The following is a 26,819-nucleotide window of genomic DNA, read 5'->3' as shown; positions in this document are numbered from 1 at the left end:
AATGATATTATAATAGACTAAAATATTTGAAGTGTGGAAGCATCCAGGAATGAAAGAAGAGTACCCAAGCATGATTAAGAGGCAAGGGGATGTAAAACTCAAGTGGAGATACATTTGAGCCAAACGTCAGGTCAGAGTTTTCAAAAGGAAGATTGAAATATCTTGTAAAGGAACTACTAAAACCTGTGACTTGTGAAAATAGTTTGAGCAAAATAACTCAAGAGGCCTGTGGAAACCAATCCTGATCCTCCAAAGACTGAATGACTTAACAAATCTTCCTACACAGAGGAATGTTTAACCTTAATTAGCTTTTCATGTTAACAGAAATTTCTACAGACAGGCTCTCTAAGTGAAAGTTTGCCACACGTGTTAAATCTTTGACTTTCTGGGCTGGACTGGACTCTGAAAGAAGGATACCTTGGGTAGAAAATTACTGTGCTCTTGTGTTTGCCACTACCCTGCTGTGTGACTGTAGGCACAGACCTTTCCCTTTGTGCCATGCCTGTGCCCAAGGACAGGGATGGAGCTGGGGAAGGAGCCCTGGTGAGCTCAGATTTCCCTGGTGAGGGAAACAGCCATATGGCACCTGAGCTGTTGGGCAATCAAGCATCATGGCAGACAGTTTACTTAACAGGCTACACCTAACAAATGTAACCTCTCCCCCCAGACTAAAGCAGCCAGTGTTAGGAGTTATGACAACTGGGAGATGCCCCATGCTGCCAGAAAGTGAAAAGTTTCCTGGCTGCCCTAATAGCCAAGAGAGCTGTGAGTCATCTCAGGAGATTTCTGGGGTGTGTGAGGACACTGAGTTTGCTGATCACTGCAGAAGACAGGCTGAGGACTGGTTTTGTTTGTCTCATTCCTTTTATTTCCTTTGTTAACCTTAAGCTCGGATCTGTGGAAATCAAACAGTGAAGAGAAAGTCATGGGCAGGAGAGATTGCAACTCTTGCTCTGACAGCAGAGCTGGTGCATTAACTCTTGATATTTTCATGAATTGAAGAATCAAGTCGTAACACCGAGTTGTCTTATCAATAATTCCTACATTCTTTTTTTCAGGAGCATCAGTGCTCAAGAGGGGCTTGAAATCTACCAGACCTTTATTAAATTCCACTTTTGGTCTAACTCATGAAATTATTGTCTAGACTCAAATTTCCAATACTTTAGACATCAATGAAGACAGAATACACCAAAGATGAGGAAATGTCTCCAGCTGCTTTTGTTTCTCAAGTTCTGCAAGAGTTTATTCTGCAAGTTTCAGGCTTTGGAACAGCAGAAATAAAAAATTCTCAGCCCAGCTTCTTAGGATTTAGTGTTGGTAGATAGAGTTTTGCCTCATCCTGATGTGAATTATCTGTTCTACTCTGTGCAAGTGTCTGTCCTGACTAATTTGTAGCATCTATGAGTCCTCTAAATTATGGCAATGATTTAAGAACATGCACAAAATTTAAGGAAAAAGAATCAACATGCCTTCAAATGTCCCTATTGATTCTCTCTTTCCTCTTTCTCTCCTCATAAACTTTTAGTGTATATTTGGTGTTAGTAAATAAACTATTTGCATTCTTCATCACCCAGTCATGGATAAATTATCTTTTTGCTTTGTCTATAGGTCTTGTTAAGGATTAACAACACCTTTGATTAAATTAAACAGCAGGGTATCTTGAGTCACTCAGCTCTTACTTCACCTGTAGGCATAATTACCTTCAGTAATAAAAAAGTACTCTAGGAAGTTCCTAGTGCCTGAATTTGTTCTGAAAACCGTATGTGTTTATTAATTTCCTAATAAGAATTTAAGAAAGCAGGAAATAATGAAAGAAAATAACCATTATGCCCTCTGTCCCTGCTATGTTTCACTTTCTATTACAGCTCTGTCGAGAGCTCAGCAGCAGTTGTGTTACTCATGGCAGTGTAACACATGCTTCTTGGGCTTGAGGATGCCTCCAAAAATTTAGATTGTCACTGAACGTTCCAAGGGTCTTTTGTCAGCTACTTTTTAGTCTTGCCTCTCCTTTGCTCCCCATTTCTGCAGACAGTCACATTTCCCTTTCCTCAGTAGACTCTGAATAGTTTATCAGCCAATTTTCACTTTCCTGGGTCAGGCTATTGTCCAAATGTGAATTTGAAAAGCTTATCTCAATGTGAAGCAAGTTCTACACAGATTCCCTATGCAAGGAACAAGGCAGGGGTGTAGGGGAAAGAAATTTCTCAAGTTCTTTCTTCTTTACCTTTGGAGAACTTGCTTTGTGCTTTTTTTCCCCTAGTGTTTTCACTAAAATATTCTGATAAGGATACATAATTCTTCTGGATGAATTAGAATATAAAGCAAATACAGGTGTGCAGCATGAAAAGTTTGTATTTGCTATTTTAAAAATGAAAATTTCTGGTTTTAGTATAAACACACCAAATACGTGAAGCACATCACGGATATTGTCATACTTTTGATATTGCAAAGAAATATCCCAGCAGATTTTGGAGCTGTCTCCTTGGTGAATAAGCACCAAGGCTCTCTTCTGTCCTGCTCTTAGCAGTAAGCCCACGAGCCTTGTTTAAGGGACAGTACAGCATTATTAAAAAAGACTCAGTCTGTTCCCAGTTTTAAAGATAAAGTTTCATATTTCAGGGATATCAGTTTAAAAATTTACACAAGCACTTTAAGAAACACACATATACCTAAAGTCATCTATTGATAGATGCAGAAAAAGGCTGCCATATCAGAACACATGTCTTCAGCCTGTCTAGGGTCCTGGTTAATCATTCTTTTGTCACAATATAATATTGAGTGCTAATAAATCTGTCAAATCAGATCTATCTGGGCTTGCATTAATCAGAAGTGTTTTAAATAGTGTGTATCTATTTATTGCAAATTAACAACCTGAACATCTCAGATGCAGTGTTGGTCTGACACGGCTACTTGAAGAAATCAGATGGACTGCCTGACAGACAGTTTGTAAGCATCAGGCTTTATTCTTGTGTGGTGTACCATAGAGAGTAAGGATTCCTTGAGAATACCTGTAAACATCAGTATGTTTTCTGTTTTTTGAAAGTGAGGAAATGTTTGCAGATTTTTATTTATTTCAGTAATTTTAGTACAGTTATGGCAATGCTCTCAAAGGTAATTCTATGGCAGAACCTTCTTTATTCAGCAACTCAGAAAAGAAGTTAAAATATAGATTTTCAGTAGTGTTACCAAAAATTGTCTCCAAAGTTATGCAACTGCCACCTGTCAAGCTGCTCAACACCTGTGAGTGATCCTTGTGGCCAAGAAGAGCACCCAAACTGCTGATAATGGTTTTTGTGCTTCCTCCAGCAGGCTGCACTTGGTGCTGACACACACCCAGCCTGCTCAGGAGTGTGAAGTGTGCGGAGGCTGCCTTGCACAGACACTTGCAGACCACAGGGAGTGGGCCAGGGATGGGGGAAGTGGGCAGGTACACACGTCACCAGCCATCTGTCACCGTCATCTTCGTGTTAACAGATTATGGACAGGTTTGTCTGCAATTCTGAGCAAGGAGTAAGCGCTATTAAATAGATGTCTGGCTTAAAAGAATGCTTTGCTATTGCGGATTTAGCCCTTGATTGACATCCCTGGCGGCTGGAGTGTTCTCCCTCCCCGTGGGAGAAGGGAGCAGCAGGGAGTCACAGGCACAGCCTCACACCTCTCCTCGGGTGCCTCGGCTGGGAAATTGTGCTGGGAGTGAAAAATGGGCTCAGTCCTTGGACCCACTAAAGAGCTGCAGGAACAGCTGGCAGTTAAGTAGTGCAGTGTCAAATATTCCCCGGTGAAACTTTTTTCTGGCAAGCAGAAAGGATAAGAATAGTCTGTAGAGGATGAAACACATCCAACACTCCTATCTAACTTCACATTATGAAGGGAAGGGTTTCTTTTGGGAAGGAAACTTGAGAGACATGCAGAGAAGGTTAGAGCTGGAGGTAGGAAAGCACATTTCAGCAGCAGCATGGGAAGAAAGGCTCTGACGTTCAGTAGAGAGGAACTGGCCAGCAGAGGAGTGGAAGTGAGGATTCGCAAACGACTGCACAAAACGTACAATGAAGTGAGGGAGAATTCCTGCTTTAAGACTTTCCATTCAGTGAGATAAGCATTCCTTCATTTCCTTTCCTGGTGTGCTTATATTCCTTTAATATTCTTTACTAATTAGCTATTTAATATCTTCTGTGGGAGCATCACACACTTTGGAATCATCGCAATTTTCTCAGTGGTAAAAAGAGCATTGGCAATAACCCTGGATGCAGCTGGAAAGAAACAGCAGCCCAGAGGCAATTGCTGAGGAGTTATATTTTTTACTCCAGGAATAAGGAAAAAGCCATGTATTTTCCCCCATGTGTGTGGGAAAATATTATTGGGAAATGAAGTTAATATATTTTTTCTGCCCAAGTAACAACAGGTATTTGCAAAGAATTCAGGCTTGTCTAGTCAAAATCTGATGAACAGAAAGCAGTAGTTTGCATTGAAATAGTTTCACCTTTGCCTGCCCTTTAATCCTGAGCTGCCATATTTTTCATTAAACTTTCTTCACTCTGCTTATACTCTTTCTACAGTATCACTTCCAGTTCATGAAACCTTTCTGCCCTTCTGAAAGTTCCTTCTGTTACATGAAGTAGCATGGTGCCTAAGGATCATGATTTGTTTGTTTCTGTAGTAGTGAATGTTGCATTGTACTTACAATGAAATGTCTGTCAAAGACAATGTATAGTGTTCACTCACACCAAACTGTTCTTGAACTAATGCTCTTGGAATAGGTCAGTTTGGAATAGGAATTAAAAGTGACAGGATACTTAGTGTTACAAGAAAAAAAATATATCTGAGTGTCCTGTTAATCTAGCAGCAAGGGAAAGCTTAGTGAAAATCCTCCAAGAGGCCTTCATCATTTAAAATCAAACCCATTTATATAGTTTGGACAAAAAAAATGGAATGAGAGGAAGAAGGCAAGAGAGACCAAGAATTGGGCTGAGACTTCACTGCGCTGTTTGTTACTGTTTCTATTAAAGTGTCATCCAGCTGACATCATGACTTCATCATACCAGAAGCTGCCTCACTATGTACAGTCCCTGAGCTGGAGAACTGTTCTCAAGGCTTGCAAATAAAGGCATTTTCCTAACAGGATAGAGAGTAAAGTTTGATGAAAACAGATTCTTTGTGTAAAAAAATACCTTATTCAAACTCCTAAAAACAAAAAACCAAAGCCCTCTTGAATTTTTCTTAAAAAACAAAAAACCACCAACAAAAAAAACCAAACAAAACCTTTAAATAATTAAACAAATAAACTTACAAAACCCACCAAAGCAAACAAACAAAACCCGAAACCACAAAGACACAAACAACAGCAACAACAATAAAAACACCAAAAAAAAGGAAAGAAAAACTGGAAGAAGTTTGGCCAATTCCCAATGACTCCCAGTGTAAGTGCATATTAGCTGCTTAAATGTGTTTTCTAGAACAGACTCTTAGATCACCTGCAGCAGTATAAACGGGACTAATTTGTTTTTCAAATGACAAATATAAAGCAGTGGTTTAAAACTATAAAATATGTGTTAAACACTCAGTTTCCAGTAGCTCTGATATGAAAAACGCAAAACCTTCAAGGCTTCTTTCCCTATATGTAAGCAGCAAAACTATTCAACAGATGATTCCCCTGAAGCTGTATTGTTTAATTTTGTCATAAGACACAACAGTCACAAATATGTGGGTCTTAGACAACACACCTCTAATTAAGAGCCACTTTTTGTACTGTGTGTTATTTCAGAAAAGCACATTTCACTGTTGTTTGCAAGCATTGAAGTCTAAACCTGAACTCTAAGTTCTACCGTCTGTTTTCTTTATCTTTATATATCTGTCTGTAAAGCGGGCCACAAGCCCTTGTTGTCATGATCATGCTGTAGCTCAATAAAGAAACATTTGAAACAGGTTAGTCAGGATATTGCATATATGTCCTTAGAATCGCAGGAGGCTTCTGCAGTAATGGCAAAATGAAATAGTTGAAACACTCTTTCCCTGAAAACCCTTTACCTTTTTGCTTTCAAATGGGAATATTGTAATCTCTGTAAAGAAATGGATGTAAATAGAGAAACACATAGAGCTGAATTACTCTCATTCCCTGCTAATGCATTAGTTCCTGACAGTAAAAGCCTGTATTATGAGAGTACAAGGAAAGTAGGTACTGTATGAAAGCCCATAATGGATCCAGCTTTAAGGAGAGAAGGAGACCATGGTAAGGTTTCTTCCAGGGCTACAGATGTTGTTTAAGTGGCATCGTTCCAGGGAGACAGTCCTTGAAGGTATTTGTGCTTCAGAAAGTTGCAGGGACAAAGGGATAAATGAACGTTTGCCACAGGCTGTGGCAGGGTAGAAAATGCATGAAGGCAGATCCTGTGGAGCTGCTGACATGCTGTGTGTGGCTTACCTGGAGTAATTTGAGTAATTTATGTCTGTGTCCTCAAGCGTGAATTGCTTTCCAATTCCCCTTTTCTCCCAGGCTGACAGTCATTAGTTGCTGACTTAATTCCTCTGCTTGTTTAGCTGTAGAGTACAGCCTACAGAGGGAAGGGGAGAATCAGGACCAAGCATATGAGCCACCTTCTCTGCTCCACATGCTGTGCACAGGGACAAAAGAGAGAATCCATCTGGACAGCATAGCCAGGCATGCCTGAGGTGTGCAGTTATTGCCATTCCTCTCTGGGAACGTGCTCCAGTGCTGCTCCAGTAGGGTGGTCGGGTGGGTCTTAGTTCTGTATCCAAACAAAACCTGGGCTCCTGTTTCAAACACACTTTTAAAAAGTGAATCCACGTTCTGCTGCCATTTGTGGCTCATGACAAAACCATTGTTTCAAAATCCTCTGCAGCAGTGGACCAAACCATTCCTGCATCAGTTACATGGAAACTGATAGGTTTTAGCCTGCTGTTGAACAGGTAACATGTTCGTGGGAACTTCTCAGTCTACTCACTGCATCCTAGGTTGCACTAGTCACACTGCTCAAGTACTTAGTGCTCCTGAGGTCAATTCTACTCATCAGAGGTGCTCACTCACCAAAAGAGAGGCCATTCATCAGGACTACAAGCAGTTAGGAGAAAAAAAAAAAAGCAGCTGCAACAAAGTGGAGCTAGTTTTTCTTCAAATTTTTACCTCAAGGAGGATATCCTGTGTAGATTCAGTGGAGAAACTGGCTGCTCATGGCTTGGACAGGTGCAGTCTTTGCTGGGTGCAAAACTGGCTGGGTGGCTGGGCCTCTGGTTTTGAATGGAACTAAATCCAGTTGGCAACTGGACACTAGTGGTATTCTGCAGGGCCAGTACTGGGACCAGAACTGTTTAACATCTTTACTAAGATTTGGACAACAGGAGAGTGCATCCTCACTGAGTTCCCAGATGACGCCAGGTTAAATGAGGTATTGATCTGCTCGAGGATAGGAAGGCATTACAGAGTAACCTTGATGCAGCGGATCAATGGGCTGTGGGCATCTGCATGAGGTTCAAGGTGGAGACATACCAGGTCCTGCACCTGGGCTGCAGCAACCCCATGGGCATGACAAACTGAGGGAAAAGTGGCTAGAGAGCTGCTCAGCAGAAAGGGCCTTGGGGGTGCTGGTTGACAGCCGGCTAGATGCGTGCCAGCGTGTGCCCAGGTGGCCAATGGCATCTTGGCCTGTGTCAGCAATAGTGTGGCCAGCAGGACTACAGAAGGGACTATCCTGCTGTACTCAGCACTGCTGAGGCTGTACCTCAAGCACTGTGCTCAATTTTGGGCCAAAAAGGACATTGAGATTCTGAAGCATGTCCAGAGAAGTAAAACACAGCTGGATAAGGGTCTGGAGCACAGGTGTCCTATGAGGAGCAGCTGGGGGAGCTGGGGTTGTTTAGCCTTGAGAAGAGGCTTGTGGGGACCTTATCACTCTCTACAACTGCCTGAAAGGAGAGTGTAGCAAAGTGGGGGGTGGGATTCTTCTGCCATGTATGTACAAGGCAGAAGTGGCCTTAAATTGCACCAGGAGAGGTTTAGATTAGATATTAGAAAATATTTTTTCACTGGAATTGTGGTTAGGCATTAAAATAAGTTTCCCATGGAGGTGATGGAGTCACTGTCTCTGGAAGCATTCAAGAGGTGTCTGGATGTGGCACTTGGGGATATGGTTGAGGGGCGATAATGGCTGGGTTGACAGCTGAGCAAGATGGTCTTGAAGGTCTCTTCAAGCCCTGATGATTCTGTGGTTCTGTACTTAATATTCACTGACATCCTACTACCACCTTTCCCTCAGTTGAGGTTCTATAAGATCTTTTCTCATTACCTAAACCCTTTTTTCATTTCATTTTAGGGGATGAGTATATCTAAGATTTTCAGGATCAGTATCACCATGAGCTTCAGTCCTCAAAAAAAACTGTATTAGAAATTAAGTCTCAAAGATTACAAAGAGGATGAAAAGGGAAGTAAAAAAGGAATAGATGCACATAATTTTGTAAGTCCACAGGCATACATATACACACATATACATATTTTCTTGTGGTTTGTGGGTCTTGCTTCCTTGGGATGCCTGGCTAAAATAGTGAGATCCAGCTGCAAAGCTCTTTTGTTTTTGTTGTCCTAGAGTCTATGCCTAGGAAGGTCCTTTACAGGATTGTGTATCAAGTCATATTTTAATTTTCCAAATGAGAAATAAAGCACATCAACAAATCATCAGAAGATTCTTGGATAGGTTTTGTCTTGGAGTAAAGCTTTCCAAGGCTTTGGTCTGTAGTGTCGAAGTAATGGGTGTTAGGAAATGCCTTTAATTGTGTACTAGGTAACTTGCTGTGAGTGAAGAGCTGGTGGGCAGTGTCTGTGCCAGGTGCCTCTCTAAAGATTCCTTGGGTCCTTGACCTCAGCTATTCCCATGTGTGTCATTCAACATCAACCCTTGTTAACGAAAAGATTAAAGAAAAATTTCTTTTCCTTGATGCACCAGAGCTTCCTATTTTGAAGAGAAGTAACTAAATGATTTCAGGATAGGGAACAATGGAAAGGACTGTTAGTGTTGTTATTTTTGTATTCAACTTCAATCACAATAAAATGCTCACTACAAAAAAAAAAAAAAAAAAAAAAGAAAGAAACCTCTGCAAATTAATTGTACAGGACTTTGTCAAAAGTAAACATAAGGAGAAGCACACACCGCACTCCTCCCTTTCTCACCAAATAAGATTTTTCAGTTCTCCCCATCATTATTTGGTGGATATTTCAGAGCTCCAGTTACAGCTTAGCACAAGAAAGACTGGTTGAACAGGTCTAGACAAGGTACACAAAAGTGATCAGAGGGGTGGAGCACCTCTCCTATGAGAAAAGTGTGAAAGAATTGGGGTAGTTCAGCCTGGACAAGGAAAAGAGCCAGCGAGACCTCACTGCAGCCTTTCCACACTTAAACATTTTCGCGCACAGCCTGTTGCTACAGGGCAAGGGGTAATGGTTTTGAATTAAAAGACTACAACTAGATATGAAGATTTTTTTTTTTTTTTTATGAAGGTGGTGAAACACTGGAACAGGTTGCCCAGAGAGGTGGCAGATGCCCCATCCCTGAAAACATTCAAGGTCAGGTTGGAGGAAGCTCTGAGTAAAAACCCCCAAACAGACATAGAATTTACCCCAGAACTAACCCCCCCAAAAAACCAAAAAAAAATACAAACCATGATGATAAATCATCAACCCACCAAATTTTTTGTTCTTGTAGCTTATTAAAAGCATGACACTGAGTACCCAAATCAAACTAAAGAAGTCCTTGTTCATTGGAAGGATGCTGCACTAGATGAATTTTAAAGTTCCTTACAACCCAAACTGTTCTATGATTCTATATTTAGTGTTACTTGTTATATTAGTATTGAGAAGGAAAAATGGGTAAAGAAAAGAAAGAAAAATAAAAAGAGTAATTTTTTAGTGACTATGTTCTGCTAAGTAATTTGTTTAAAAATTCTGCCACTTACTGGCTGGTGGCAGGTAGCAGGAGGAAATGAGTTGTCTTAAAGGCATTAAAAATTCCAGAATCTAATTCTAGCTTAGTAAGATTTTTCTCTTTGTGGAAAAGACTGAGGAACAAAGTAATTATCTTCACCATTGCATTTAGCTCAGCGTAGAAAGCTTTCATGGTAGACATATCCCTTTACTTTCTATGTAATTATGATCCACAATAGTTCTATCTCCAACCAAACCACCATTTATTTTGAATGATTTCAGTGTCTACTGAAAAATAATAAGTTGTCTTTTTGTGCTTTTATTAGGACTATAGAGATAAGATGAACCTTGTTAGTAGGGTCCTCTGGGCTGAAATAAGTTTAGTCCTCTTATGGTTTTGTTGTTTACTTGATGAATTCCATTTTCATGTGTTATCTCTCCTCCTTAACTCTGCTAGTCCTGTCTCACCACTGCATAGAAGGCTTGCAGTCCAAGCTGATGAGCCTGCTGCTGCAGGAACAACAAATGTTTCTGATTTGAAAAAGGAATGCAAAGCATGTCCAGAGTATATTGTTAGCTTCTTTTTTCTTCTTCCCTCTCTGGTGTTTGATTTCTCTGATTTCTTTATTTTTGGTTCCCCAATGCACAATGGTATCAAACTGATACCATTACCTAAGCATTTGTAATCAGGATTTTATGAGAAGTCTTTCATATGAAGGGATAACTTGTGTTGAACTATCTCTTCCTTGGGGCTCCGTATAGCTTGGAAAGTTCTGAGTTCATTGAATCATAGCCACAGCAGCTATGATTTCAAGTGCCTGCAAAGATACAAGTGTTAGCCCCCTACATTTAGTAAATAAAGCTTTTATTTGTTGGTGGGTGGGATTTGGCTCACATCACAGCTACTGGAGTGCTAGTGGTTTTCATGGAAGTGGAGCTTAGCCCAGCAGAAAATGCTTTTGAAACTCTTTGTTTATTAAGAAGTAGCTTGGGAAGAAAATCTTAGATATGATTTGCATAAATTTTTATGAGATATAATCCCAAACATTGACACTGTTTGAGCCATATGGAGTAAATTGGTTACCACACTTATGAGTTTCTCATGCCTCTATCATTTTTCAGCAAATCATCATGCACTTTTTCTGCCTCTGTTATGTTTTCCCACTTTGTAATATGGCTTTAGCTCCTAGCAGAAGAAGGTTGCATGACCAGTGACTTTAGTGTGTTGTCCTTATATCTAGCTTACTACTAGAAATTTTGTCAGCATGCAACAGCTGACTTTGACATGTGTTCAGAAAAAGAATTGTGCTGTTTGAGCACATAATTTGTGCAGTCTCCTGTATGGTTGGTACGCTGTGGTTACACAGTACAAATGATCTCCAAACATCCTTCTATCATTGTTTCCTGCAGGATGTGCTTTTTTGTGGTTTACAAAAAAAGCAGAGAGAAGAGATAAGGAAATCATAAGTGAGTGATGGTGGCTTTCCACATTTTATTTTCTTCTATGCTTTAAATCCCCAGCACCCAGCAGCTAGCTCTCCCATTTACTGATGTCTGTACATAACTAAACTCGACAATTTACCTGGATCTGGTGTAATTAAAACAAATAGTACTGCTGTGGCCAAGCTGATGGGACCTTCTGAGAGGAGCCAATGCATGCCAGCACCTTGTCAGCAGTAGGGGTGATACATCAGGGAAGACCTTGCAGCATCCAAGAGGATTGGAGTGGTGAGAGGTTTGTCCGGCTCTCCAGTGCAGGCCAATGGGCTGTGACACTCCTGTAGTCTTGAGGCATAATTTCTTTATTGTTCTTACAGAAACATGTGGTGCCCTTTGTATGGAGTGGACAGTGGTGTTTCAGCCTGGTGGCTGTTTCAGAGTTGCCATCTGGAAACCCTCCACGATCACACAGTGCTGAGATGGAGCTCAAGGCCTCCTGAGGCCCGGCCAGGGTGCTGACACCAGGCTTAGCATGGGCCATGTCCGGGCTCATCATCTCACCATCCATAGCAGACACTGGAGCCAGCCACCCTGACACGGGACTGGGGCTCCTCCAAGAGGGACTGGGTTGTCCTACTCCACTGTGAAGCTATGTTACATTTTAGTCTTCTCGTAGCAGAGCAGTTTGCCTGCACCTGTCTGAGGAAAGCAATTTCCATGCTATTGCTGTATATGGAGGAGTATCTGGCATAACAAAGATGATGTGGTGACTGGGAGAAGAAAACAAAAGGAGCCCTTGGATGGCTTTTCAACACTAAAACATTGTCTTGGTTTGGAAAGACAGGTGTCTTCTGTCTTTTCAGAAAGCAGGAGCCTCCCTTGAAATGGAGAATGTAAACCCTCTCCCTTCAAATTATTATAATTTTGAAATTATGGAATTCTCGGGCAAAGATATGGGAGTAGGAATAACAGTTCTTTATTACGAGAAAAATAAAAATAAAATAAAAATGCAGTAATACAAAACAACACTTAGAGTCAGAATACAACCTGACACCCTGTTGGTCAGGGTGTTGGTAGCAGTCCAATTGGAATGGTGGCTGCAGTCCTCCTGGAGTGACAGATGTGGTTCTGCTGGAGCAGAGATCCTGTAGAAAGGGTGTCGTTTTCCTCTGAAGGTCCAGTGGTGGTGCAGATGGCCCTGGTCTTCCTCTGGGAATCCAGTAGAAAAGAAAGCAGCTCCTCTGGGAATGCAGTGGTGAAAGGCTGCTTCTGATGTTCAATGTTCCAAAGCTCAGATTGTATCCAGGTAGGATGCTTGGCTCCTCCCCTGGGTGGAGCATCTCACAGTGTGATGATGTCATTTTACCAGTCATGCAGTCCTTCAATGTCATTAACAGAATGCCCATTAACAGAAGGTATCTCCCCAGAGGGAGGATTGGTTATGGAAGAGATAAAGAAAACTGCCCCACCTGGTTTAAACACGTGGCCCAATTAACAGATTATAACTGCCCCACCTCTAACAGATGTCAATGGAATACACACTCCCCCAGCCATATTTCCAACCCAAAACAAGCACCAAGCAGATTGATGGGGGAGTGCTGAAGCTTAGGAACATCTCAGTCTACTACTGTATCTCACAGGGGCTTAATTGTTGCTTTTTGGGGGGGACTTTTCTTATGTAAAGATCTCACATATTTATAGTGGTGTTGATTCTGTCAAAAGGAAGAGAACAGGTGGTAGGAAGCATCCACTGGTTCTCATATATTAGTTCTGAACTTCATCACACATTTTTAGTGTATGCAAAGATTGAAAGAAACTTATCTCATTCAGAGCAAAGAGAATGAGTGGATGAAAGAGATGCCTGTTACCTGTCCTTGCAGCATACAGGAGTGCAAGCTGCCAGTGAAGCAGGTTTGTTTTCATCCAGTCATGGTTATGTTTTCTACCAGCATACAGTGGAAAACAGCTAAAGACTGATTAATATCTCCTGGCAAAGGCTGCTGAGACCAGCTTAAAAAGCAATGATATTGGAGTCATCACAAAATGCTGCACAAGCAGAGAAGACTCTTGTTGCTTCATAGCAGTGCATAAGAGCAAAAGCAATTCTTCCTAAAATGTGTTGTAAACAGTATTCCCTTTGCCATCTTCTGCACCACCTTGGGCTGTTTGGAGTGGGGAAGTTTGTCTTGAACTTACAGTTGAGTGTTTTTCAGTGCATGGGTACTGAGAACTTTCAAAAAACACCCAAGACCTCGGGCTGAATTCAATGTTGAGTTTTCTGCAGACACACTTTTATGTCTTTATGTCACTTATTTTATTGTTTGGGGACCAGGATCACTATTTTGCTAATTTTTGAAATGTATTCCTGATGCATTTTTGTTTTGCAACAGTTGAAACCCTACCAGATGGCTCACTCTGTCTCTTGCTGCATAGTTAGGAAGGTTTTTGGAATAAACTATCTACTCCCGTTTTCCTTTTCAGGTCTACAAAGAACTGCCATTTTTAGGGAGGAAATGAGAGAGGACAGGTTTACATGCTATGCATGGGGACAGGTTGTTAAAAGCATAAAATTTTAGTAAGCATCATCCCTTGTCCTCAGTTGGTGGCTGCTGTCAGCCTAGTGATTTTCAAAAGGCCAGAAATCCATGTCAGTGTCACCTCCTTGTCATTTCCTATGTCCCAGAGACTCTTCCATCCCATTCCCCATTCAAAGTGCTACTGAGGCTGAAGAGGGAGACACCACCAAAAAGGAGGAACTGCTCCCAAATCAGGGCAGTTATTTGATGATTTCCAGAAATTGTGTGGATTGTGGTTCTGCTTTGCCAGAACAGGCTTTTCTGGCTGAGCCTGTCCAACTTTCTCTCCTTAATTGCTGCTGGTGTGTGTCTCCCTTGAAACACCATATGTATTCTGAGACCTTGTGATATTCAGGGCAAGAGATGTAATCAGGCTTAAAAGAGAAAGAGATTTTCCAGTTTCCTGAAATTTTTCTGTTGAGACCCATACAGCAATTGTTAAAACTTTGCATTGTGGATCTGGGCTATGAAACAGTTGTCACTGTGTTAAATGTGGCCAAGAAGAAGAAGCAACTGCAAGAGAAGCATAATAGTGTGTTCTGTAAAAAGGTGAGACTCATTTAGCATAGAGGTTTTTTATTCCATTTAGCATAGCCATTTTTTATTCCTTAATGAGGAGACACCCTGGGTTACAGAACTATGAACTTATTCTTTTGAAAATAGAGTTAGAGATGGTTCTTTTATCATGATTTCCTCATCTTTTTAGGGATGCCTGATGTGTCTGTGTATAAAAAAGATAAAACTGGTTTTACCTGCCCCAACAGAGCTAGCTGCAACTATGTGAAATAGGTGGTGTTTGCAATGTGACAGCAGATCTTTTTCTTGCCTTTTTTAAACACTAAAAATAAGGTTCTACTGGTTTATCAGCACTAAATATAAGTAAATTCCTGATTCTGATGTATCTCAAAATCTTCCTTGTGTCAGCCATTTTTCATGAGAGAAACACATGTACAATCCAGGTGCAGTTCCTAAAAAAAATCATGTTTTATAGCCTGGTGTATCTATGTTACCTTGTGCAAGTAGATATTTCCAGCTGCAGTAAAAGTTTCTGAAGAACACTCTAGTCACCTCTTATTTTGTATCTCTGAAGTGAAAATGAGAACAAAAACTAAAATAATGAAAAAATCGGAATTTCAAAGTTTCCAATTTGGGATTTGCATTAAATCCCTGAAAAAAAGGACCCTTCCCCTTTACTTCAGTAGTGTCTAGATATGAACTCTGTAATACATGGCTCTTAGGGTATCATCTTTTCCTGTGTCAAAAAATAATATTAATAATGAATAGTCACCTTCAATACATATTCAGGTGTTAGAGGATGTCACCATAAATGTGGATGTTATTAATAAGAAGATTTAGACATGCATGTGTTCTGTGGGCTTCAGTTCCAGTAAAAAGAATGAAGGAACTTCTATGTGATTAGTAAATGAATGTTAATAATTTTTTATTTAGAATATGTTGTGCAATTTCCAGCTTAGCCTCACTGATGTCCTAAATAGTTGCCAACATTTAAAATGCTATGTTAAACAATCAAATACCACTTTAATATCTCTGAAGCTGTACAGCTGATCACAATCAATCTACTAATCACTGTTAGAAAATATAACATTTCCTCTTCAAAATGTTACCTGATTATTAACATAATCAATACCACAGGTAGCTGTAACAACTGATTATAATGAAAGAACATCTAGCACTTGTGGAGTAGTGTGTAACTGCAGATTTGGTGCAAACATTTGCCTCTTGAACTAAAGAACTAGTTCTTTTGAATTTTGTTGGGAGTTTTTAACTAGTTTATTTTCTAAAGGTCATAGCCCTCCACTTTTCTGCCTCCGGTCCCCCCCAGACAGAAGGGTAGAGAGGAAAATAAAAGCTGATATGTTTTTTTTTTACTCCTTCTCCTTTTCCAGCACAGCTTCTGACCAACTCATTATTCATACTTCCTGGGACTGAAACAATAGATTATGGGAGGGAATTTTTCAACCCTTGGGCTTTCCATAATAGGCGAGTTTTAATTGAAATCATGAAGAGAAATCCTTACTCTCTATATGGCAATAGCTGGTAACTCCCATCTGAACTTTAGTCACAGTGGGGAAAGGTCTATACAAATAGATTTGATGTGTCCTAGAGAAGCTCACGGACCTGTCTGGATAGTTCAGATTGAAATCAATGGCAGCATTTTCCACTTGCATCTAACCTAAAATGTGTTCAAATCTTAGTATTCTTTCCTCCAAGCATTTAAGAATTATCAAGATATTTTGTTTACATGCAGAGATTAAAAAAAGAAACATTCTTTTCCTGTTGTTGGACTTGCACATTGGAGTCTCTGCTTCCTTCAGTGAGATGATATCTGATATTGCCATGTGAGCAGAAGCATAAAATCCTTTCATGAGATCAAATAGCACATATCTGTAGGTAGCATTATGTTTATTGGATTTTTCTCAGTTAATACATTTTCCTCTCTCTTTCCTGTTGCTTACTGTGGAGTGGAAAATGCGCTGATTCAACACCCGTTCACGTAATGGTTGTTATATTCCCTGATATTATAATTTGCAAAATAATTAAGTTATGCTTGCTACAGTATTACACCAGGGTGAAAATCACCTTAAAATTTAGCATTAGGATGCAGGAAAGGAGCTGCCACTCAAAGTTCCTTCTTCAGTGGAGCACCTACCTACCTCTGCACACCTACCTTTGCACACCTACCTCTGCAACACTCCAAAAAGTTCTCCAAAAATGCATGGTACTTTTGAGGACTGTGGAGAAAATTAAGGACTGTATCCTGTATTTGTTTTGGGATTCATGAATGCCTAGGGGAGGTGACAGCCTCATGGTGCCAGGGAAGGGGGAGAGCCTGGTTTCTCTCCACAGTACCTGCCAGGGGCATGGAACTTCACACCAGTGGGAGACACAATAGAGACGACTTGCTCAATAATGGATTCAATACCCAGGCTAAAGGCGGTGCAGGAACAGCAGCAGAGGGGAACTCTCTGACCCCCTCCTGCCCATGATTTTCCAGCAGGTCTCAGCTCCTGCCTCAGAGACTCCTCTAAGCAGAGAGGTCTTCATGAATCACCAAGCGTCAAGGGCACGGTTAGAGCTCAGTAAATAATAAATGGTCCTTGTAATATTTAGATCATTTGGGGAAGTCTGAACATTTTTTTTACACTAGGGATGGAAATGGATTAGCACAAGGATTTAGAGGACTTGGAGTATTTGATTTCTCTGTAGCCCCTGTGAAATAAATGCAGTAGTCCCAAGAGGTGCATGAATTCCCACACGATTTCAGTTTCAAATGTTAGGATGCTCCTACCTTTGATCTGTAAAAAAAACTATCTGATGCCTTTGCCACAGGCATTCTCACAAGATGTCCTGTAGTTCCTTCTGGGATTTTAGTGTTAATGGCTGAAGGACATAGAACATCTATTTAGCCATATTATATTTGTAATGTACCTCTGGCTAAAGTTTGATTCTGTCTGGAAGGAATTGCATTGGACACTCCTCGCATTTTCCAAATTAGTTTCTTTGTCCTTATTAAATATTCATCCTGATTTTTCTCAGTAATATCAGAGGTAAAACTCGGCACTATTTGGAGGTATCAAAAGGAAAAGGGATGGTCTAGGGTATTTATATAATGCAAATTTGTGTAAATAACAGGATTTGAGTCTTCCTCTATCAATTTTGCTATGTGCTTTCCAATAGTTCCAACAGGAGAATGTAACTGAGTTAGGAGAACTGGGAGAACACTTTGCTGCTTAGAAAGGGAGTCAAGAGAAGTTACGAGCCACCAGGCACTGGCATCAGACTTTGGATAAGACTAATGAAAAAATTATAATGATCAAAAAAGCTGCAGAAAGAACCACCCATTCCACTCAATTTCTGCAGCATGGTGGGTGAGGCACATTTTTTTCTGTATAGACAGCAAAACTTTTGCCTGCCTACATAGCTGAGTAGGTGGAGAAAAGACCTGGGTGTTGTGACATTCAGCTCTGTGGCTGTAGCTGCCAAATACTTTAGGTCAGATGTTCTACCTAATAATTCAAAGTCTTGTATTGCTGCGTTCTCTGAAAATAATTCAAGCCTTGTTGTATTGGGTGTAACAGCTGCAATAATAGAGTCCCTTCAATGAGCTCAATTGAAGATGATGACCGTGATTAAGTGAATGCAATAGAAGAGATGAAGCAACTTACTCAAGATAGTAACATCAGCTACAGACACCAGGTCTCCTGGCTCCCAGTCCCAGCCCTTCTCAGCAGACAGCAGGCAATAAATGTCAGTCACGCAGGCAGGGGTAATGGCTGGCATAAATTAAATGACTGTCAGAAAGAAATTTTCATGCTGATTTTGCATAGTGTTGAGGACAAACAATTGACAACAAAATGGGGCAACACAACCCCAGTCTCAGAGACTTCAAAGTTAGAAAAGTAAGCTAGATCATTGAGGCTGACTTGCAGAAGACAGACTGCTACCTTTTTATGTAGGTTACCCAGTATGGAGTTTAAAGTTAGTTTTGATTGATTTTCAGTTTTCAGTTTTAAAGTTTCACTCAGCCATCCCAAATTTGAGTTTTCCTTTTGGATCAAAGCAGAATCTGTCTGATTTCTTAGAAAGACATACAGATTTCCCCATCTTCCTGGTGATAAAATCTGCTCTTTTAAGGAACATGACTCATTTGCAAACAGAGACCTTCCACAGTGATGGTGGGAGTTTAGCTGACTTTGCAGGCCCTGGCTAACCTGCAAGTTAATGCCTTGTTCCCCTTGTGCCTTGGAGAAAACTCCTGAGTGTACCATTATCGGTATTCTTCTGTCCAAAGGCAAGAGATAAGGATTGTCTGTTTTCTGAGATTACTCACTGTCTGAACAGCAGAGATATTTGGAACATTTTGCTTCTTCTGCTGGTCAGCCTGAGTTGCCAGAACCCAGTCAGTAAGGAAACAGAAATCAGATTTGTAGAGAGCAAACTCCACAACATCAAACCCTCAGGTAACCTGATGAAATAGTTAGAGGGTGTTGCATCCACATTAGTGCTTGATGACGGGGGACATGAGTGGGTATTGGTTAATCCTTGTATCTGGCCTTTTCTAAATGTTTTCTGTGGATAAAATCTTGACTTCAATAAAGATGGAGCCATGTTTGCCTAATGCTGAATGGTGTCTAGCCCTGCATACTGATCAGTGCAGAGATCACCCTCAAATGTCTCCATCTTCCTGCAAGACCCATAGCTGGAACATCCCAGTGTGACAGGAGTGCTCTCATGAGGTGCACAGAGCGTGGATCCTCAGCAGTCAGCTCACACTTAGGAGTGTCCAGGGTAGTGCCACACTGACAGGAACAGGCAGGTGCCTGTGAAAAGCCCTGACTGCCTGTTCCTCTGCCCAACAGGGACTCTTGTCTCCAAAGCAGCTCACCTTCCATGTTCCAGCAAAATCCCTCTTGCTTTCCCTCTTTGCATGAAAAACCCTGAGAAGTTTTTCTTGGAAACTCAACTTGTTTATTACATTTCAAGATGTCTATTTATTTGGTTAAATACAAATAATAAGTAATCTCTATAGCAAAGGGAAAAAAGGCATTCCAGCTGCCTGAAAACCCCAAAAAGGAGGAAAAAGAACTTAAAGTGCTTTCTTAAATTGCATTCGTGGCAATGGATTCTTGTGCATACTATCATGGGTAACATAATGCAAATTGCCAAGGCTGACAAATCTGCTGTAGAGCCAGAAGCTTTGTGCTTTCAATCCTCAAGTGGAATGGAGATTGATCTGAGCTCCCAGCTTAGCAATTAAACAGATTTTGCGAATCTTTTTTTTCTTATCAAATCAAAATGAGAACGACACATTCCATTATAATAATTTAGAAATGTAAATATATAAATTTCAAGTATAACCAAATTAATTACTCGAAATGGAAGCATAATACCAAGTAAATACATAAGGAAACAAAATCATTAATTGATTTGGCTTCTTATTATAGTGTTTGCAAGGATTAACAGCTCCTTTCTGAAACACTGAACCCTGACACGATGTTTACATTTCCATATATTTTTAATGATCACATAGTTTATCGTTTGAATAAAACAGCACCATATGCTTTAGCTGTATTAAATTCTTCAAACATTAAACACTAAATATGGAATAAATTATCATGTAAAGATCATTAATATTGGCAAGCCCCTCTAATATGCCATGTCACTTTCATTTTAATTTGCCAGGACTTTGCCAAAATGAAATGCCTCTTTTTATTTACTACAAAGTAAAACTGTTTAATAGAAACTCATGGAAAAAAGCATAGGCTAGACACAAATGTCTTAATGTTGTTTAAAAAAGAGGAAGAACTTTCATACTTTCTAATACAAATAGAATCATTTTCATAGCTTGGATATGCAGCAGGATTTCTTTTTTTCATGTACAAGTGGAAAATCATGTTATTTAGATCTACTTTCAGAGCAAGGAAGAGAAATATGCAATAATAAATGCAGCATAGACTGGCTGTACTTTGACAGCTAGGATAGGCTCTCTAGGTTCACTGAAGGAGTTAACCTGCTAGAAGGGTACTAAGAAGCCAGTTTCTTTAATAGCAGGCTATAAATGGAATTATTTTTCTTGACTGAGTCTAATGTGATAGTGCCTTTAATTTTAGAGTTAGCCTACACAGCCTAGAAACAATTTGCAATAGCTGACCAAGAGACTTGCATGTCTATAGGACTCCAGGGGCACACTTTGGTGAAAAACCATTTATCTGGCACTCTTCTGTTAATGACTTTATTCTTGTCAATCTCCTGGCTTTTGTGGTTTGGCCCTTGGATTGCCAATTGGGAAGTCTGGGGCTCTGTTCAGTTTCTTCTGGAACCTCCAAGCAGACCTTGACACCAAATATGTCTTTCAAAGAAATGACACTTAAACCAAAAGCTTGATCTGTAATGGGATACTATCTAAATCCTATAATGGAAGTAATTTACCAGATTGGTTTGGAGGCATATTAAGGCAATATAGGAACCATGGTCTGCATCACTGATAATGTTATCCATGCACTTGCTAGTCCATTAGCAGAGTGATTCATCTGAGACCTGCAAAAGGGCCAGTCCACACTCCCAAGCATGCAAACATCCAGACAAAATAGATCACAGAAGCAACTAAGCAGCTGTTCCCTCTCCTGCCATACCTGCTGCTGGTGTATGATGGAGCAAATGGCCATTTGGGTTCCTGCTTTTAACAAGATTGTATGTGCCTCTGAAAAGTGTCTTTTGAGATGGATGTGTTTTCCTAGTAGATACTACATGTAGCTGCATTCCCCAGGCTTGCTTTTCAATTAAGGACAAATCTCGAACAAACTATGTGGCTGCAACCTACTGAACTTAACCTGGCATTAGCCAGCATTAGAAAGGCATGCTCTGATAACTTCAGCAAGCAGAGGAGGTTATTTCAGGGAATGCCTTCTCCATCTCACATAATCACTGAGATTATTCCTTGCTATCTTTTCTCTGTACTCTCCACCCAGAATCCAGCTGCAGCTGCCGAAACACCAGCTGTGTTGGCAGGGACACAACTCGGGGCTCCTGTGAGGACGGGGATGCAAAAGGCTCCCTTGCAGCCTACAAGGAAGGTGCTGAGATGGGGAGCAGGGTCAAGGCTTGCATCACCAATTCCCTGCTGGACTAGCATGCAGGTTTTAAGGTCAGAGTCCAGTCCAGCTGTGGCTCAGGGGTAAGTAGCCTGAAGGAGGCTGGTTTCTTTCAGTGCCTGGTTTATAACCAATTGTGTCAGCGCAATATGAATTCATGTGTAATACAATAAACAGGTTCAGTCTGTTCAAAGTGAGGGCTTTTTAAAGTCACAGTCAGAAATAAGAACAGTTCACCAGCCTGAGTATATCTTTAAACTCTACTTCAAATACATATAAATAGCAATGCTCAAATAATCCCTGAAGTGCCTGTAGTTTATTGAGTCCTCTTGAGTATCACCATCCCTGTGGCCAGGTAGAGATAAGTGGATTAGTTCTGGATATGAGCATCTGAACTTATATTTCACTGCTCAAATTCATACCTGCTGAATTTGAGTCTATGATCCTGTTGTAGGGCTCAGCTAGCTAAATTTGCTGTGGTTTAAGATATGGTCCAAGATATTTTAAGTGAACAAAGTGAACAAATCCAACTTGGGGGGGAAGAAGATGTTCTTTATGTTTGATAGAGTGGGGCAACCTCCTCTAATATGTGGTAATGTTTTTGCTGTTCATATCTATTTGTTTTCAACTATCAAAACAGTCAGAGTGCTGACTCTCATATTAATTGGTTTTGTTCTGCCTGTCTCTATTCATCTGCATGCCCCTGGTAATTCTGACATGGGTTTCAGCAATGTAGGCAGGTTTTCTGTCTGCTTCTCATGGAAGAAAAAGAGACAACAAACTGCCTTCATCAATATGGTTCCACAGAACTATTAAATGCAGATATGAATCTGACTCGGTATTCTGCATTGCTTCATTTTTTTTCTACTAAATACTTGGGTGGCTGATAATGAGCATTTCCTTGTTTAATCTTTTTTTCTTACTGCTAAAAATTGACATCTAATAAATTTAGCACATTGACAACTGTTGATAAAATAGATATGATAATCTCTATTTTTGTGTCAGGTTGTTCTTCTAATGCTTTCTCTGAACAACAAGAGGTAAATTCTCACACCAAAGCAAGTACATGTCTGCCTTGTTTGGTCCAAAAGAGTTTTGCTTTGCCACCAGACAGAACATTTTCACTTGTTTTGGATTATATCCTGATCTTATTTTCTTCCTGAATACTGGACATAAGTTTGGCTGTTGATTTTCTCTACAGTTGTCTGTAAATTCATCTTCTGCTTGTTGTGGAATCTGCCGTTGATTTTGCATATTTTTCCCTGCTTACTTCTTGCCTGTGGTATGAAATTCTCTATCACATCATTCACTGTCCTCAAGTTGGATTACACTGCCCTTTGAACAGGAAAAGCCTGAAAGTTTTTTCAAACTCTAAGCCCCAACTTTGTGCGTTTTGAGTCATCTGGCCATTTAGGCCATGTTAGCTACAAAAATAGCCAGTGACCAGATTTGAGGAGAATGAAATCTGTCATCTCCTGACACAGCTCTTTGCATGGAGATACAGACAGCCCACAGTGCTGCTCAGAGGTGCCATCAAGGTCAAGGTGGCCCTGTGCCCTAAGCTTGACCTTGCCTGCTGGCCAGTATCAGCATCAGCATCAGCCAGATGTGTGCTAGGAGAAGCTTTGGGCAGGATTCCTTGCCAAGGCAGCCCCCCCTCAGCAGCACCTCTGCTCTCTCAAAGTGTGCCACACAACAGGATGGTTTGGGACACGTGAGCCCCACACACAGTGAGCAGTGCCCAGTGAGGGTGCAGGTCAGGCTGGAAACCCTGTGTTCCACCTCTAGACAGTTTTGAGCTCTTCTGTCTCTCTTCTGTCACCTGCTTGTTTTCAACCACACCTTGTTCACTTTCAGGCAAAGTGCTTCAAATTCTTGCGTTAAGCATTCACAGTCAGTTACACCTGCCTTAATTGGAAACTGTTAAAAACAGTAACTTCTCCAGAATTTGTCATTTATCAAGGTACTTCCTGGCAGTCCTCTGTGGTATTCACCTACCCTCTGAATGGAGAGAGAAGCAGAGAAAAGGATGATCAAAACCATTATTATCTCATTTGCTACTCCTGTGTTTGTGTGCAAGTGGAATGCATTATGGAGATTGTTTACCAAAAGTGGCCAACTGGATCCATGTGTGTTGGTCGGGACTGTCAGCTGACAGCCACGAGTTCTTCACTTAGTTAGAAGAAATTAGAAATAAGTGTAATATCTATCTCTTTAATATATTATAGTATAATAATTAATTATCCTTCTGATATCATGGAGTCAGATGTGCATCATTCTTCCCTGTGCTAGGGTAATTATAAATCAAATATCCCTTCTTTTGGCAGGTGTCTTAAGTCAGCATGTACTTACAGATTTCCATGCTGTTTCAGCTCTGGGTTAGCTGTTAAAGGCTATGCACTGTTTGAAATTGCTTGGAGCAGCAGCTGCAGTGTATGGCACAAGCCTGAGGAGGCTGTGGTTGAGGCAGTTCTGATGGCTGGTCAGGTGGGGCACCACCCCAGAGTGAGCTAGCCCACAGGGAGGAGGTTCTGGAGCCTGCAAGGCCATTGGCAGTTCCTGCTTTCTGTCTGAGAACAAGCTGAGTGCTTTGCATCTTCCTACAGTTTCTTTCCTGAAATCCCAGCTTTGGTGTCAGCTGTTGTGGGCATCCCACACAATGGGAGCCCTCATGCAAAGCTCCAGCTGCTTCTTCTGGGCTTTGGATGGATTGCCCCAAAGATAAAGCTGCTCATTGAGAGATATGCTCTCACTCACGATTTGGAAAAGTCTATAAAAGAGATTTCTTTCAGAAAAAATGCCTTTGGTTATAAGATTTCCCAAAAAGATGGAAATGAAATTTTCATTGCAGCTCTACAGAGGTTGAAAATAATGTGTTCCACCATCTGCCCCATGTTCCCTTCTGGAAGAAAAGATCCACAGCCTTTGTCACACACGAAGACTCTGTGTGGTGCTGCAGCCAGTAACTGTAAATGTAACTGAGCTGAGCTAGTCCAAGGCTGCTTCTCATTGGCACCAGCAAAGTCACGCCAAGAGCCCAAGAAGGACATGCCACATGAAACATGGGAGAAGATAAAGGGTTTATGGGGTGAGAGAATTAAGGAGCAGCAGGACTGTGTTCATGTGGTGATCTCCAGCCATTTGCTTGCCTGAAGATGGCCAGGCCCTCAGTTTTAGTGAGGTATGTTCCGTGCATGACCCAGGAACAGTGACAGAGAGAATGGAGCAGTCTCTACAAAGTACTTTGTCTCTCCATTTCAAAGAAAGGAGAAAGTGGAAGGGGGATGGTCTATATGGTTATTCTGGATTTTCCACTGTGTTGTGATGATACAGGCTTTGCGGGTGCCAGAATCTGACCAAATGAGAAAAAAATTTCTCACTGCTATCAGGATATCCTAACCATCTGTCTGAGCTGTGGGGTTGAGAGCCATTCATCAGAATCACAGAATTGTTAGTTTTGTAGGGGACCTCTGTAGCTCATTGAGTGCAAGTCCGCTGCCGAGGCAAAGTCACCTGGAACAGGTGCCACAGGAATGAATTCAGGTGAATTATGAATGTCTCCAGAGAGGGGGACTCCATGATCTCCCTGAGTGTTCTGCCACCCTCAATGTCAAAAAGTTCCTCCTTACATTGAAATGAAACTTTTTGTGTTTTAGTTTATGGCCATTGCTCCTTGTCCTGTCACGGGGCACGACTGAAGAGTCTGGCACCATCCTCTTTATAAAGGGCCATGCCCTTTCAGCTTGTGTCAGCACTCCTCTTCTCTCTAAAAGAAAATTACAATCTTGATATGGTTCCACTTCTGAGCCTTCACCAATATCAAGATTTCTAGAGAGAAGATCAAAAATATTAATTGAAATTAATTCTATTGTGTGTATTTAGCCATCAAAACCAATAGAGTTACTTCAGATTTCTGGGAAATAGATATTCTGATTTATTTTAGCTGTCTGGGCAATGATTTACTGTCTGATCACAACTGAATGATTCTCAGCTTGAGCTACTGATGGGAATTTCTCATTACAGTCACAAGTCAGGGAGGAGATTTACATTCTTAAACATATTGATATTAGCCAAGCCCAAACCTTGCATTGGTATTAGAGCAACAGGGCTGACAGCTGCCTGTAGAGATCCCTTTCCCCAGCAGCCTCCTGCCCACAGTCTCCAGTGCTGTCTGCAGCACTGCAATCCCAACCCTGCCATGCTGTGCTGGGAAGCTGCCTCTTGCGAAAGAGGAGCACCTGGCAGGAGCTGTGTGCAAACCAGCAGCCAACATGTGAGAACTTGTTAAACCACCGCGAGGTTAATTTTTTTCCCCTTCCTCTTAAGAAAAACAAGTTTTACCTTTTTGTGAAGTCTGACGGGTAGTAGTGACAAGATGTCAGTTTTATCCAAACGAGAGTGACAGGTGTAATTGTAGCTATGGGCCATGATTTTCCTGTGCAGCGCTGATTACCGTAAATAATGCAGCGTCACGTGTAAGCCTTATGTTTAGTTGCTGACACTTAGATCTGTGAACTATGAACACTATGAACATGGTGGCATTAGCACATGGCAGAGTGCTGAGACTACAAGCATTTCTGAATTTTTATGTGCTGAAGTGTAAGTATTTTTGCACCCTAGATTTAAAGCAGATTTATCTGTGCTTTGGCTTCTGGAGGCCCAAAGATTGCTTTTATGGTTGAATAGGAGGGTTTTGGTAATCAAGAGCTTTCCAAGGCTGAGTGTATTTGCATTTCCACGTTATATTTCAAGTACAGTAACTAAACCAGAGTAGTTTGTTATTACTGAGGCAGCCAAATGAATGGCCATCGTGCTGATGCTCAGAAAACACCCTGTGGAGGGTCACCACATGCATGTAGTGTGTATTTGTATGTGTATTGCACATAGTCACCCTTGGGAAATTTGGTTACTTAGTTGAAATCCAGTATTGGAGAGCTCTTGTATTATTTTAAAATGGATATTAGTACTGATGTGGTAAATTCAGCCATATGCTGTGTCCATATGCTCTGAGTTTACAGTAGTTTAGACTACCTATAGAATTCAGTAATTTACTTTTTCATATCTTATAACTTTTTTGATAACTTACTTTGATAATGAGATTATATATTTATTTTTTTTTTTTTTGCTTTTGAAATCTCAGCGGCAGAACAAATTTCCTCCTGACTTTTGGAAAACCAGAACTAAGGAGTTGGATTTTTACCATTTGACAGGAGAGCAAAGAGCCCAGCTACCACAGTTAGAAAGGGCTGTAGTCAATCTTGTCAA

General features: G+C 40.8%; 1 long non-coding RNA gene across 1 annotated transcript in view; it reads left to right on the top strand.

Annotated features, from left to right (window-relative positions):
- The window catches only part of LOC141728277 (uncharacterized), a 168,913-nt gene that overhangs the window by 77,613 nt on the left and 64,481 nt on the right, over window positions 1-26,819 (top strand). The window contains exon 2 of the long non-coding RNA XR_012579189.1: window positions 21,432-21,637. This is a non-coding gene — a long non-coding RNA (uncharacterized LOC141728277). The remainder of the gene's footprint in view (window positions 1-21,431; window positions 21,638-26,819) is intronic.

Source organism: Zonotrichia albicollis, chromosome 2 (assembly GCF_047830755.1).
Source record: "Zonotrichia albicollis isolate bZonAlb1 chromosome 2, bZonAlb1.hap1, whole genome shotgun sequence".
In the NCBI taxonomy this organism is placed as follows: Eukaryota; Metazoa; Chordata; class Aves; order Passeriformes; family Passerellidae; genus Zonotrichia; species Zonotrichia albicollis.
This window is presented reverse-complemented; position numbering and strand designations above follow the sequence as displayed.